This window comes from Vanellus vanellus (genome assembly GCF_965231255.1).
Source record: "Vanellus vanellus genome assembly, contig: HAP1_SCAFFOLD_110, whole genome shotgun sequence".
NCBI lineage: Eukaryota > Metazoa > Chordata > Aves > Charadriiformes > Charadriidae > Vanellus > Vanellus vanellus.
Genome location: NW_028127815.1, coordinates 56,110 through 68,453, shown reverse-complemented (window position 1 = coordinate 68,453; position 12,344 = coordinate 56,110).

Below are 12,344 nucleotides of genomic sequence, written 5' to 3'. Positions count from 1 at the left end.
CTTGGGCCCTTCTTCCCTCCAGCGCTTCATCCCATGGCACTATACCAAGCAGATTCTTCAAGAAGCCACAGTCAGCTCTGCTAAAGCCCAGGGTGGTCAGCTTGCTGCGAACCTTCCTCGCTGCCTTGACAATCTCAAACTTGATCATTTCATGGTCACGGCAGCCCAGGCTGCCCTTGAGCTTAACACTGCCTACCAGCCCCTCTTTGTTGGTAAGGACAAGGTCCAGCAGAGCTCCTCTCCTCGTTGGCTCCTCTACCACTGGGAGAAAAAAGTTGTCGTCAATACAATCCAAGAACCTCCTGGACTGCCTATGCCCTGCTGTGTTACCCTTCCAACAGATGTCAGCAAACTTGCTGAGGGTACACTCTGTGCCCTCATCCAGGACGTTGATTAACATGTTGAACAAGATTGGCCAGTACTGACCCCTGGGGAGCACTGCTACTTACAGGCCTCCAACTAGACTGTGCGCCGAACACTATGCTATCAGCCTCATTCCCCACAGTATTCTTGTGTCCAGTTAGGACATTATGGTCTGATTGGGTGGATAAGTAGATGGGTAATAACTGAGATCAGTACTCGGGCTTGGAAGAACGTGGTGAACGCATAGTGTTCTGCCCAGAGGGATGTATCTAGTCGGGTTCCACCATGTTTCAAGGGCTTTTAATTACCCAAAGGAGATGAGAAAATGCTTTTTTTATAGCATTTGTAGATGACACCTCATTGAGGAGAGCAGACACTATATTAGTGGGCAGGGTTGCCATCCCAAGGGACCTAGACAGGCTTGAAGGACAGGCCAACAGTAACATCATGTTATCCAACAAGGACAGATCTAAAGTTCTTTCGCTGAGCTTGACTAAGGGCCTGAAGTGACAGAGGGCAGGGACTGCCTAGGTTGGTATCAGCACTGCAGGAAAGGCTCCGGTGGTCCTTCTGTTTCATTAGGCAAAATATGGAGCCATCAGCAAAGGCCAAAAGCATCCTGGGTGGTAGGAAGAGGAGCACAGCCAGTGGGAATGATTACCACCCTGGGTTCAGCACATTTGAGAAAGGATCCAGAATACTCCCCAAGGTTCTGACCCCCTGCAATGCCTGAGAGACACTGGTAAACTGGAGCCCGTTCAGTGGAGGGCCACCAAGGTGGTCAGGGTTGGAGCACTTGTGCTGTGAGAAGAAGCTGAAAAAGCTGGGCTTGTCCAGCTGGAAGAAAGGAAGATCTTGGGGGAACATGCAGCAGCATGTCCCAGTGGACAACAGGATGCCCATGAGCCAGCAATGTGTCTTGGTGGCCGAGAAGGCCAATGGCATCCTAAGGTGCATCAAGCAGAGTGTGGCCAGCAGGTCGAGGGAGGTCATCCTTCCCCTCTGCTCTGCCCTGGTGAGACCTCATCTGGAGTACTGTGTCCAGATCTGGGCTCCCCAGTTCAAGAAGGACAGGGAACTGCTGGAGAGGGTCCAGCAAAGGGCTACGAAGATGATGAAGGAATTGGAACATCTCTCTTATAAGGAAAGGCTAAGGGACTTGGGGCTTTTTAGTCTGGAGAAAAGGAGACTGAGGGGGGACCCTATCTACGCTTATAAATACTTAAAGGGAGGGTGCCAGGGGGATGGGAACAGTCTTTTGTCAGTGGTGCCCAGTGATAGGACTATAGGGAACAGGCACAAACTTGAATGTATGAAGTTCCATCTTAACATGAGGAGGATCTTCTTTCCTTTGAGGGTGGCAGAGCACTGGCACAGGCTGCCCAGAGAGGTGGGGGAATCTCCCACTCTGGAGACATTCCAAACTCGCCTGGATGCTATCCGGTGCAACCTGCTGTAGGTGACCCTGCTCTAGGAGGGGGCTTGGACTAGATGATCTCCAGAAGTCCCTTCCAACCCTGATCACTCTGTGATTCTGTGAAACTGGAGAGATGTGGATTTGAAGGGTGGATTGTTCGGTGGATGAGGAACTGGTTGGATGGTCCCATCCAGTAGTGGTCAACGGCCTCATGTCCAGATGGAGACTGGTGACAAGTGGTGAACCTCAGCGGTCTGTACTGGGACCAGTACTGTTCAATATCTTCATCAATGAAAAAGGCAGTGGGATCGAGTGCACCTTCATCAAGTATGCTGATGATACCACGCTGAGTGGTGCGGTTGACACTGCCAAGGGTCAGGATGTCATCCAGAGGGACCGGGAAAGGCTCAAGAAGTGAGCCTGTATGAACAGCATGAGGTTCAACAAGGCCAAGTGAAGGGTAATGCACATGGGTCGGGGCAATCCCTGATATCAATACAGCCTGGGGGATGAAGGGATGGAGAGCAGCCCTGCCGAGAAGGACTTGGGTATACTGGGGGATGAAAAGCTGGACATGAGCTGGCAATGTGCGCTCTCAGATCACAAAGCCAACGCTATCCTGGGCTGCATCAAAAGAAGCATTACCAGCAGGTCGAGGGAGGGGATTCAGCCCCTCTGCACTGCTTTGGTGAGACCCCACCTGGAGTGCTGCTCCAGCTCTGGAGCCCTCAGCACAGGACAGACATGGACCTGTTGGAGTGGGTCCAGAGGAGGCCACAAAGATGCTCCGAGGGCTGGAGCACCTCTGCTGTGAGGAAAGGCTGAGAGAGTTGGGGTTGTTCAGCCTGGAGAAGAGAAGGCTCTGGGGAGACCTTATTGTGGCCTTCCAGTACCTAAAGGGGGCCTACAGGAGAGCTGGGGACAGAGTTTTTAGCAGGGCCTGTTGCGATAGGACAAAGGGTGAGGGCTTTAAACTAAAAGGGGGGAAATTTACACTCCATATAAAGAACCTTTTAACAATGAGGATGGTGAGACACCGGCCCAGGTTGCCCAGAGTGAAAGGAGATGCCCCATCCCTGGAAACATTCCAGGCCAGGTTGGCTGGGGCTTGGAGACAGCTCATCCAGTTGAAGGTGTCCCTGCTCATGGCAGGGGGGTTGCACTAGATGACCTTTAATGGTCCCTTCCAACCCAAACCATTCCATGATTCGAAACAGAGCTCGTTTTTACTGGGAGGGGACCAAGTCTGTACTGGAAGGGTTTAATGAAATCCAGTTTGAAATGGCACAGTGCCCAGTCGTACTGGGAGGGGATGAGAGGATGCAGTTTATACTGGGAGCGTGCTCAGCCTGTACTTGGAGGGGTGAAAGAGGACTAGTTTGTAGGGGGAGGGGCCAAGTTTGTACTGGCAGGGGTTAAAGCAACCCAGTTTGTACTGTGACAGAGACCAGACTGTAGTGGGAAGGGGCCAGGGGCTCCAGTGTGGACTGGGAGGGTCGCCCAGTGTACCCTGGGAGGGTCTAAAGGGATAAAGTTTGTACTGGGACAGGGCCCAGTCTGTTTGTACTGAGACGAGGCCCAGACTCTGCTGGGATTGGCTCAGAGGATCCCATTTCTACGTGGAGAGGGCCCAGTCTGTACTGTGAGGAAACTGGGGGATCCAGTCTGTACTGAGATGAGGCCCAGTCTGTACAGGGCAGTGTTAAAGCGATCCATTTTGTACTGGTACACAGAGCAGTCTGCACTGGGAGCTGGGCTGGGATCCACTTTGGACTAGGCAGACGCTCTTTCTCTGCTGGGAGGAATTAAAGGGATTCTCTTCATACTGGGACAAGGCCCCTTCTGTACTGGGAGGGAATCAAGGGATGCAGTTTGGACTGGACAGGGCCCAGTCTGTCCTGGCATAAGTTAGAGGATCCAGATTGTATTGGAGGTGGCCAGTTGGTAGTGGGTAGGGACCGGGGAGTCCATTTTGGACTCGGCATTGACCCAGTCTGTACTCGAAGGGGTTAAATGGAGTAATCTCTATTTGTTGACAGTCTGTTCTGTATTGGGAGGGGAGCACGGGATCCAGTTTGTACCAGGAGGGAACCCAGTCTGTACTGGGAGGGGACCACAGCATCTAGTTCGTACTGCCACAGGGACCAGTCTGTAGTGGGAGGGGTTAAGGGATTTGGTGTGTACTGGGAAGGGCGCAGTGTATACTGGGAGGGTTTAAAGAGATAAAGTTTCTAATGGAATGGAGCCCAGTGGTTACAGGGAGGGGGCCATGGGATCCAGTTTGTACTGGCACCTGACCCAGTTTCTGTGTGGAGGGGATGAGGTGGTGGAGTTTGTACTAGGACAGGAACTAGTTTTTACTAAGAGGGGATCGAGTGATCCAGTTTGTACTAGGAGAGGGTCCCATCTGTACTGGCAGAGGTTGAAGGGATCCACTTCATACTGGGTCAGGGCCCAGTCTCTACTGGGAGGGGTTGAGGAGATCCACTTTCTAGTGGGACAGGGACCAGTCTGTCATGGGAGGGGTTAAAGGGGTGCAGTTTATACTGTGGAAGGCTCAGTCTGTACTGGATTGGGGATCCAGTTTCTACAGGGACGGGGACCAGTCTTCTTGGGCTTGGTTCAAAGGGCCCCATTTTGGACTTGAAAGGGCCCAGTCTGTGCTGGGAGGTTGCCAGGAGATGCAGTTTGTACTTGGATGGTGCCCAGTCTGCATTCCGAGAGGATCAGGGGATCCCACTGCTACTGGGATTGGGCCCAGCCTATACTGGGACACGTTAAAATAACCCACTTTGTACTGTACAGGAACCTGTCTGTACTGGGAAGTGTTAAATAAAGGCCAAGAAAGCAGATGTCATGGTGGGATTCTGTTATAGACCACCCAACCAGGATGAAGAGACAGATGAAATATTCTAGAAGCAGCTGGGACAAGTGTCACGATAGCCATCCCTTGTCCTCGTGGGGGACTTCAACTTACTGGATGTCTGCTGGAAATGCAATACAGTGGAGAGGAAGCAGCCCAGGAGGTTCCTGGAGTGTGTTGAGGATAACTTCCTGACACAGGTGGGGAGGGAGCAGAGGAGGGAAGCACCCCGCTGGACCTGTTGTTTGCCAGCAGAGAAGGGCTTGTGGGGGATGTGAGGATTGGAGGCCGTCTTGGGCATAGTGATCATGAAATGACAGAATTTTCAATTCTTGGAGAAGTCAGGAGGGGGGTCAGCAGAACTGCCACCTGGGACTTCCGGAGGGCGGGCTTTGGCCTGTTTAGGGGTCTGGTTAACAGAGTCCCTTGGGAGGAAGTCCTGAAGGGCAAAGGAGTCCAGGAAGGCTGGACATTCATCAAGAAGGAACTTGTAAAGGCACGGGAGCAGGCTGTCACCATGTGCCAAAAGACGAGCCATCAGGGAAGAAGACCTGGCTGAACAGAGAGCTTTGGCTGGAACTGAGGGGAAAAAAGGAGTTTATGACAGTTGGAAGAAGTGGCAGGCAACTCAGTTGGACTGCAAGGATGTCATGAGGTTATGCAGGGAGAAAAGTAGAAGGGCTAAAACACAACTAGAAATTAATCTGGCCATGCCATAAAAGACAATGAAAAATGTTTCATAAGTACATCAACAAAAGGAGGGTTAAGAAGAATCTCCATCCTTTATTGGATGTGTACGGAAACACAGTGACCAGGGATGAGGAAGAGGCTGACGTACTTAATGCCTTCTTTGCCTCAGTCTTTAAGAGTAAGACCAGTTGCTCTCTGGGTACCCAGCCCCCTGAGCTGGAAGACAGGATTGGGGAGCAGAATGAAGCCCCCACAATCCAAGGGGAAATGGTGAGGAACCTGCTACATCACTTAGAAATACACAAGTCTATGGCGCCGCTTGAGATCCACCCAAGGGTACTGAGGGAACTGGCGGGAGTGCTCAGCAAGCCACTTTCCATCATCTATCAGCATTCCTGGCTAACTGGGGTGGTCCCAGTTGACTGCAAGATAACAAATGTGGTGCCCATCTACAAGAAGGACCAGAAGGAGGACCTGGGGAATTACAGGCCTATCAGTCCGACGTCGGTGCTGGGGCAGGTTATGGAGGAGATCATCCTGAGTTCCATCATGCAGCACATACAGGACAACCAGGCGATCAGACCCAGCCAGCATGAGTTTATGAAAGGCAAGTCCTGCCTGAGAAACCCGACCTCCTTCTATGACAAGGTGACCAGCTTAGTGGATGAGGAAAAGGCTGTGGATGTTGTTTACCTGCACTTCATTAAAGCCTTTGACACGTTTTCCCACAGCGTTCTCCTGGAGAAACTGGCTGCTCATGGCTTGGACAGGTGTACACTCTGCTGGGTAAAACACTGGCTGGACGGCCGGGACCAAAGAGTGGTGCTGAATGGAGTTCAATGCATTTGGCGGCCGGTCACAAGTGATGTTCCCCGGGGCTCAGTACTGGGACCGGTTGTCTTCAATATCTTTATCAACGATCTAGACAAGGGGGTGGAGTGCCCCCTCAGTAAGTTTGCAGATGACACCAATTAAGGTGGGAGTGTTGATCTGCCTGAGTGTCGGAAGGCTCTACAGAGGGATCTGGACAAGCTGGATCCATGGGCCGAGGCAAATGGTATGGGGTTCAACAAGGCCAAGAGCCGGGTCCTGCCCTTGGGTCACAACAACCTCACGCAGCGCTACAGGCTTGGGGCAGAGTGGCTGGAAAGATGCGCAGCAGAAAAGGACCTGGGGGTGTTGGTGGCTGAATATGAGCTGGCAGTGTGCCCAGGTGGCCATGAAGGCCCACTGCATCTGGGCTTGTACCAGTAAAAGTGTGGTGAGCAGGACTAGGAAAGTGATCGTCCCCCTGTACTTTGCATTGGTGAGGCCCCACCTCGAGTACTGTGTTCAGTTTTGGGCCCCTCATGACAAGAAGGACATTGAGGTGTTGGAGCGTGTCCAGAGAAAGGCAACGAAGCTGGTGAGGGGTCTGGAGGACAAGTCTTGTGAGGAGCGGCTGAGGGAACTGGGGTTATTCAGACAGGAGAAGAGGAGGCTGAGGGGAGACTTTCTCACTCTCTACGGTTCCCTGAAAGGACGTTGTAGCGAGGTGGGTGTTGGTCTCTTCTCCCAAGTAATGAGAGAGAGGACTTGAGGGAAATGGCCTCAAGTTTCTCCAGGGGAGATTTACATTGTGTATTAGGAAAAATTTCTTCAGCTATAGGGCTTTCGAGCACTGGAACAGGCGGCCCAGGGAAGTGGTTGAGTCACTATCACTGGAGGTATTTAATGGATGTGCAGATGTGGCACATAGGGACATGGTTTAGTGGTGGACTCGGCAGTGTCAGGTTTACAGTTGGACTCTATGATCCTAAAGGTCTTTTGAAATTCTCAATGATTCTGTGATTCTTTTGGGACTCTGGATTTTGTTTAGTCCTTGCCCCTTTTTGGGAGGGCAGGAGGTGTCACAGAATTTTCCTACACTCGGCCTCACTCACCCTCACACCCCACGGCCACCAGGAAGAGCCCTGAGCCACCAGTGAGGGGCAGGACCTGCCTTCCCAGGGCCTGGGGGTCAGGGGTTGGCCTTTCTGCTGCATCAACCTAGCCAAGGGGTTCCTCAGCATTACAGCCACCTGCACAGTGCCTTTGCCTACCTGCAACCACAGCCTCCAGTTATCTCCTCTAACGAGTCCCTGGGGAGACTTTGGCAGTAACGACCCTCAGTGCGGCCAATCAAGGCTTCAAGGTACTTTGCTTCTGACTTGGACTTCTGGAGCACTTTGTTCAATCTTCTCTCAGTGCCTGATGCTCATGGACTCAGCACCAAATACTCCGTGGGGCTCATTAAAAGACAGAAAGCCCTAACAAGGTGTTCATCGTTCCTATAATTTTCTTCAAATCTTCAAGACTTGTACAGCCAAGTAGAGAGGTTTCAGAGTGTAATTAAGGAGGAGATTTCAAAGCGCACCTAATAAAAATGTCTTTTTTATTTTAAAGGATATACTATATTACTCCTGATTATCCCTTACAATTAGGATAGAAGCATTCTCTGATTGTTCTGGATACAGGGTGTCCCTTCAGGGGGTCTGGACAGGGAGGAGAAGCAGTCCCTGGAGGTCTGACACTGTAGGACAGCTTTGCTCCTCACCTCCCCGCCCTCCCCATTTCTGACATTGGCCACCTGGGACTGACACCCCTGGTCCTTGCATCAGACTTCTCCACTGAAGTCTGCAGCTGGATGTCACAGCTCCATTGCCCCATCTCCCACCTGCGCTCCTCAGAGCCCTGGCTGCACCCAGGCGCAGGAGAACTTTTCCTGTTTGTAAGAAAAGAAAAGTAAAGCATAATCAGTTTTCCTAAACAATAACACACAGTCCGCAATCACACGCTCAGAACAAGCTACCTCTAATGAGGCTGCCTTTCTACAAGGGAGTTCTTATGAGAAAGAGTTTAGGAAGGTAGATAGACAAGACAGATATAAACACAGTTAAGGAGTTGGCTGAGGAGACAATTAGATTGTTGAAAGACAGGCAAGCTTTGAACTCCTTGAAAGTCAAAGCAGCAGCACAGGTGAGAGGTATCTGAGTGAAGAAAGAGTAAGGGGAGGAGAAAACTGGCGAAGAATGGAAAGGGCCTTTGCCCAGAGAGTCTGCATCTGCAAAGATGACTTTAGAAATGAGCATTGTCTCAGGAGAAGGGTAAGCATCTGAAAGATTAGAGAAAGTACACACAGTGTGTAACAGGGAGAAGAGTGGTAATGAGGTTACAGGGGAAGATCAATATTTCTTTGGAATATCCCTTTTGAAAGGTCATGGGATTGGCAGAGGTCTCTGGTGAGAGAGGACAAGCAAGTGTAGCACCTGTCTTTGAAAGAGTCCAAATGTGCAACCCAGGGAGCCAGTGGCTGTACAAGCTCACTTTGGTGAGGAGTGTTGTGCCATCAGTCAGAGTCCTCCGTGGTGACATTTCCGGGCACCAGCAGCAGAAGAATGTGTCCAAGAACCTTCAGCATGGATTTCATAGAATAGAATCACAGAATCATAGAATTGTTGAGGTTGGAAGGGACCTTTAAGATCGTCAAATCCAACCATTAACCTACCCTGGCAGAACCACTTCTAAACCATGTCCCCAAGTACCACATCTACCCTTTTTTTAAACACCTCCAGGCATGGCAAATCCATCACCTCCCTGGGCAGCCTATTCCAATGCTTGATAACCCTTTCAGTGAAAAAAAAAAAAAAAATCATAATATCCAATCTAAACCTTGCCTGGCATAACTTGAACCCATTTTCTCTTGTCCTATCACTTGTCACCAGGGAGAAGAGGTCAGCCCCACCTCTCTACAAGCTCCTTTCAGGGAACTATAGAGAGCAATAAGGTCTCCCCTCAGCCTCCTCTTCTCCAGGCTAAACAACCCCAGGTCCCTCAGCCGCTCCTCATAAGATTTGTCCTCCATACCCCTTACCAGCTTCGTTGCCTTTCTCTGGACACGCTCCAACACCTCAATGTCCTTCTTGTAGTGAGGGGCCCAAAACGGAACACAGCACTCGAGGTGGGGCCTCACCAGTGCTGAGTACAGAGGGATGATCACTGCCCCAGTCCTGCTCACCACACTATTTCTGATACAAATCAGGATGTCATTGGCCTTCTTGGCCTCCTGGGCACACTGCTGGCTCATATTCAGGCAGCTGTCAACCAACACCCCCAGGTCCTTCTCCCCCGGGCAGCTTTCCAGCCCCTCTGCCCCAAGCTTGTAGTGTCCATGGGGTTGTTGTGACCCAAGTGCAGGACCTGGCACTTGGCCTTGTTGAACCTGAAACCTTGTTGAACCTAAAGGCTTGTTGAACCTGTTCTTATGGAAATAAGCACAAATGAAGAGATGTCCTAAACCCAGAATTCAACAGACTACTGAAAGACAAATTTTAACTGCCTGAAGCTCAAAGCAGCAGTGGGATTGTTGAGAGGTGTTCCTAATGATGAAAGAGGAAGGGGAAGGGGAATGTAGAGAGCAATCACAAATTATTAATTGTGCAAATGTTTATTAAAAGTATTCTCTTGTTTTAGCTGATGAGGTTGTGCTTATACACATGTCAAAATGTCTCAGGCTTCCAGGCAGCGCTCCGCTGTCTGACCATCAGTACCCAGTGGTACCTCCAGAGGACCCCGTGTCTCTGAAGCACCTGCCTGGGCCTGGCCACTGTCCCAGAGGAGCTGCTGGAGACCAGAGCCCCTGGGAAGCTGCAGCTGGAGCCTGAGCAGAAGGTCCCAGGCACCTACACTGGCACCGCGCTCCCGTGTCCCTCTCACTGCATCCCACCCTATTTTAATAATCACTTGCCTTTGCAAACAAAGGCAGCACACAAAATCGCTGAGAAATCACTTATTAAAACAAGACAAAACCAAGCAAAGACAATAACAACACCAAAAATGTTTGAAGTTTAAAGTTGCAAGAGGAAATCAACCAAAGCACAAATACAGGCTGGGTGCAGAATGGATAGAGAAAAGCGCTGAGGAGAAGGACTTGGAGGTGTTGGTGGATGAGAAGCTCAACATGAGCCAGAAATATGTGCCTGCAGCCCAGAAAGCCAAGCACATCCTGAGCTTCATTAAAAGCAGCATGGCCAGCAGGTCGAGGGAGGTGATTCTTCCCCTCTGCTCTTGTGAGTCTCCACCTGGAGTACTGCATCCATCTCTGGAGCCTCCAACAGAAAAAGGACATGGACCCGTTGGAGTGAGTCCAGAGGAGGCTCACAAAGATGATTAGAGGGCTGGAGCACCTCTCCTCTGAAGACAGGCTGAGAGAGTTGGGGTTGTTCAGCCTGGATAAAAAAAAGACTCCAAGGAGACCTTATTGTGGCCTTCCATTACCTAAAGGGGGCCTACAGGAGAGCTGGGGAGGCACTGTTTTCAGGCAGTGTAGCAATAGGATGAGGGGTAATGGGTTTAAACTGAAAGAGGGAAGATTGAGATTAGATATTAAGAACAAATTCATTACTCCAAGGGTGGTGAGACACTGGAACATGTTGCCCAGGGAAGTGGTGGATGCCCCATCCCTGGAGGTGTTCAAGGCCAGGCTGGATGGGGCTTTGAGCAAGCTGGTCTAGTGGGAGGTGTCCCTGCCTATGGCAGTAGGGTTGGAAGTAGATGGTTTTTAAATTCCCCTCCAACCTAAACCATTCTATGATTCCATGAAATATGGAATAAGAAATATGAAATAAGAGACGACATAAGCTCTCTGAGAGATCTCCTCCAGTGCTTGACTATCTTGATGGGGAGAAAGATTTTCTTCATGTTTTTCAGCTGACGTCCATTGGCCTTCCTCCTACCACCATGCACAACAAGGAAGAGCTTGGTAGCCTTTTAATGCAAGAAGATACGGGGCAACTCATGAAAGAGGATGAAGAGATTTGTCAAAGTCTTGGTGATGTTCCCCATTTGCAGGAGGGGAAACTGCATCAAGGAGGTTTGATTGTCCCCCTCCCCTTTCTTGGCCAGAAAGCCAAGGAGGGATAACATAGCAGACAGAGGAATTGGTAATGAGCCTGTCCAAGCCAGGTGAGATGAACCTCACTGGGATAGTGTGGGTTGTTCCTGGAGTCAGACACAAATATCAGGGCTGTGAGGTGTCCCCACCTCATTTGGCCTCATGCACTCCTTCTACACACAGGGGTGTTTGGAGACACGAGTCCTTCCCTTCCACAGGCAGAGGCAGAGCACTGCAGCAGTCGTAGTGTCTCCCTGGCCTCCTGTTGCCAGTGCCAGAGGCTGGCCGGCACCTCAGCCCTGTGGTGTGTCCTCCTGCTCTTCACTCATCTGAGATGCCCCAAATCGTGAAAAATGAACAGGGGTACCTCAGTTCAAGGATGCAAATTCCAGTGCTTCATTATGTGGGTTTCCCAGGGGACCTTACTCTCCAGGTGAAGTGACCTCAAGACACCGTTAGTCCCACAGTCCTTCATGGCACCCCTAAGAACAGCTGATGGCATTTGTGCTCACTTGGGTTCATCTTACCACCCGCACGCAATGTGTATGCTTCTGTCTCCTCTGCAGAACGCAAACATGGTCTTCACACCTCGTCTTTCAATGTCCCTCTGTGGAGGTAAGAACAACCTCTCTGAGCTGGGCGAGAGGGCAGTGCTGGAAGCGGTGCTTGTTAGTGGCTGCCCTGTGACGATTGCCCCGGGGCAGCTTCCCTGGGGTGTCCCATGAACAAAGGCAGAGACATCACCCTGCTCTGCTGCTCCTGTGTGTCTCTCCCAGGAGCCCGGGCTGTGTGAGGACACTGCTGAGTGCCCCTACCCTGCACGCTCACACACTTTAGCTGTACATTGGTGTTTCTCCCTCCCCTGCGTTTCTGAGCCCAGCCGTCCCAGCCCCTTCCCAGCAATCCCCACTCCTCTACCTTCTCCCCAGCCGAGCAGAGCAGCCCCGTCTGGTTGGGCCCAGCAGCAAGGAGGAAACGGAGGTAAGTAGCAGTGTCTCTTGTGGTGTCATGTCCTGGAGATCCCATCCCAGGAAGCGTGCAGCCCCCGTTACCAGCGGCGCTCCCCAGGAAAGCACAGAGTCCTGGCCCCGGCGCTCCTC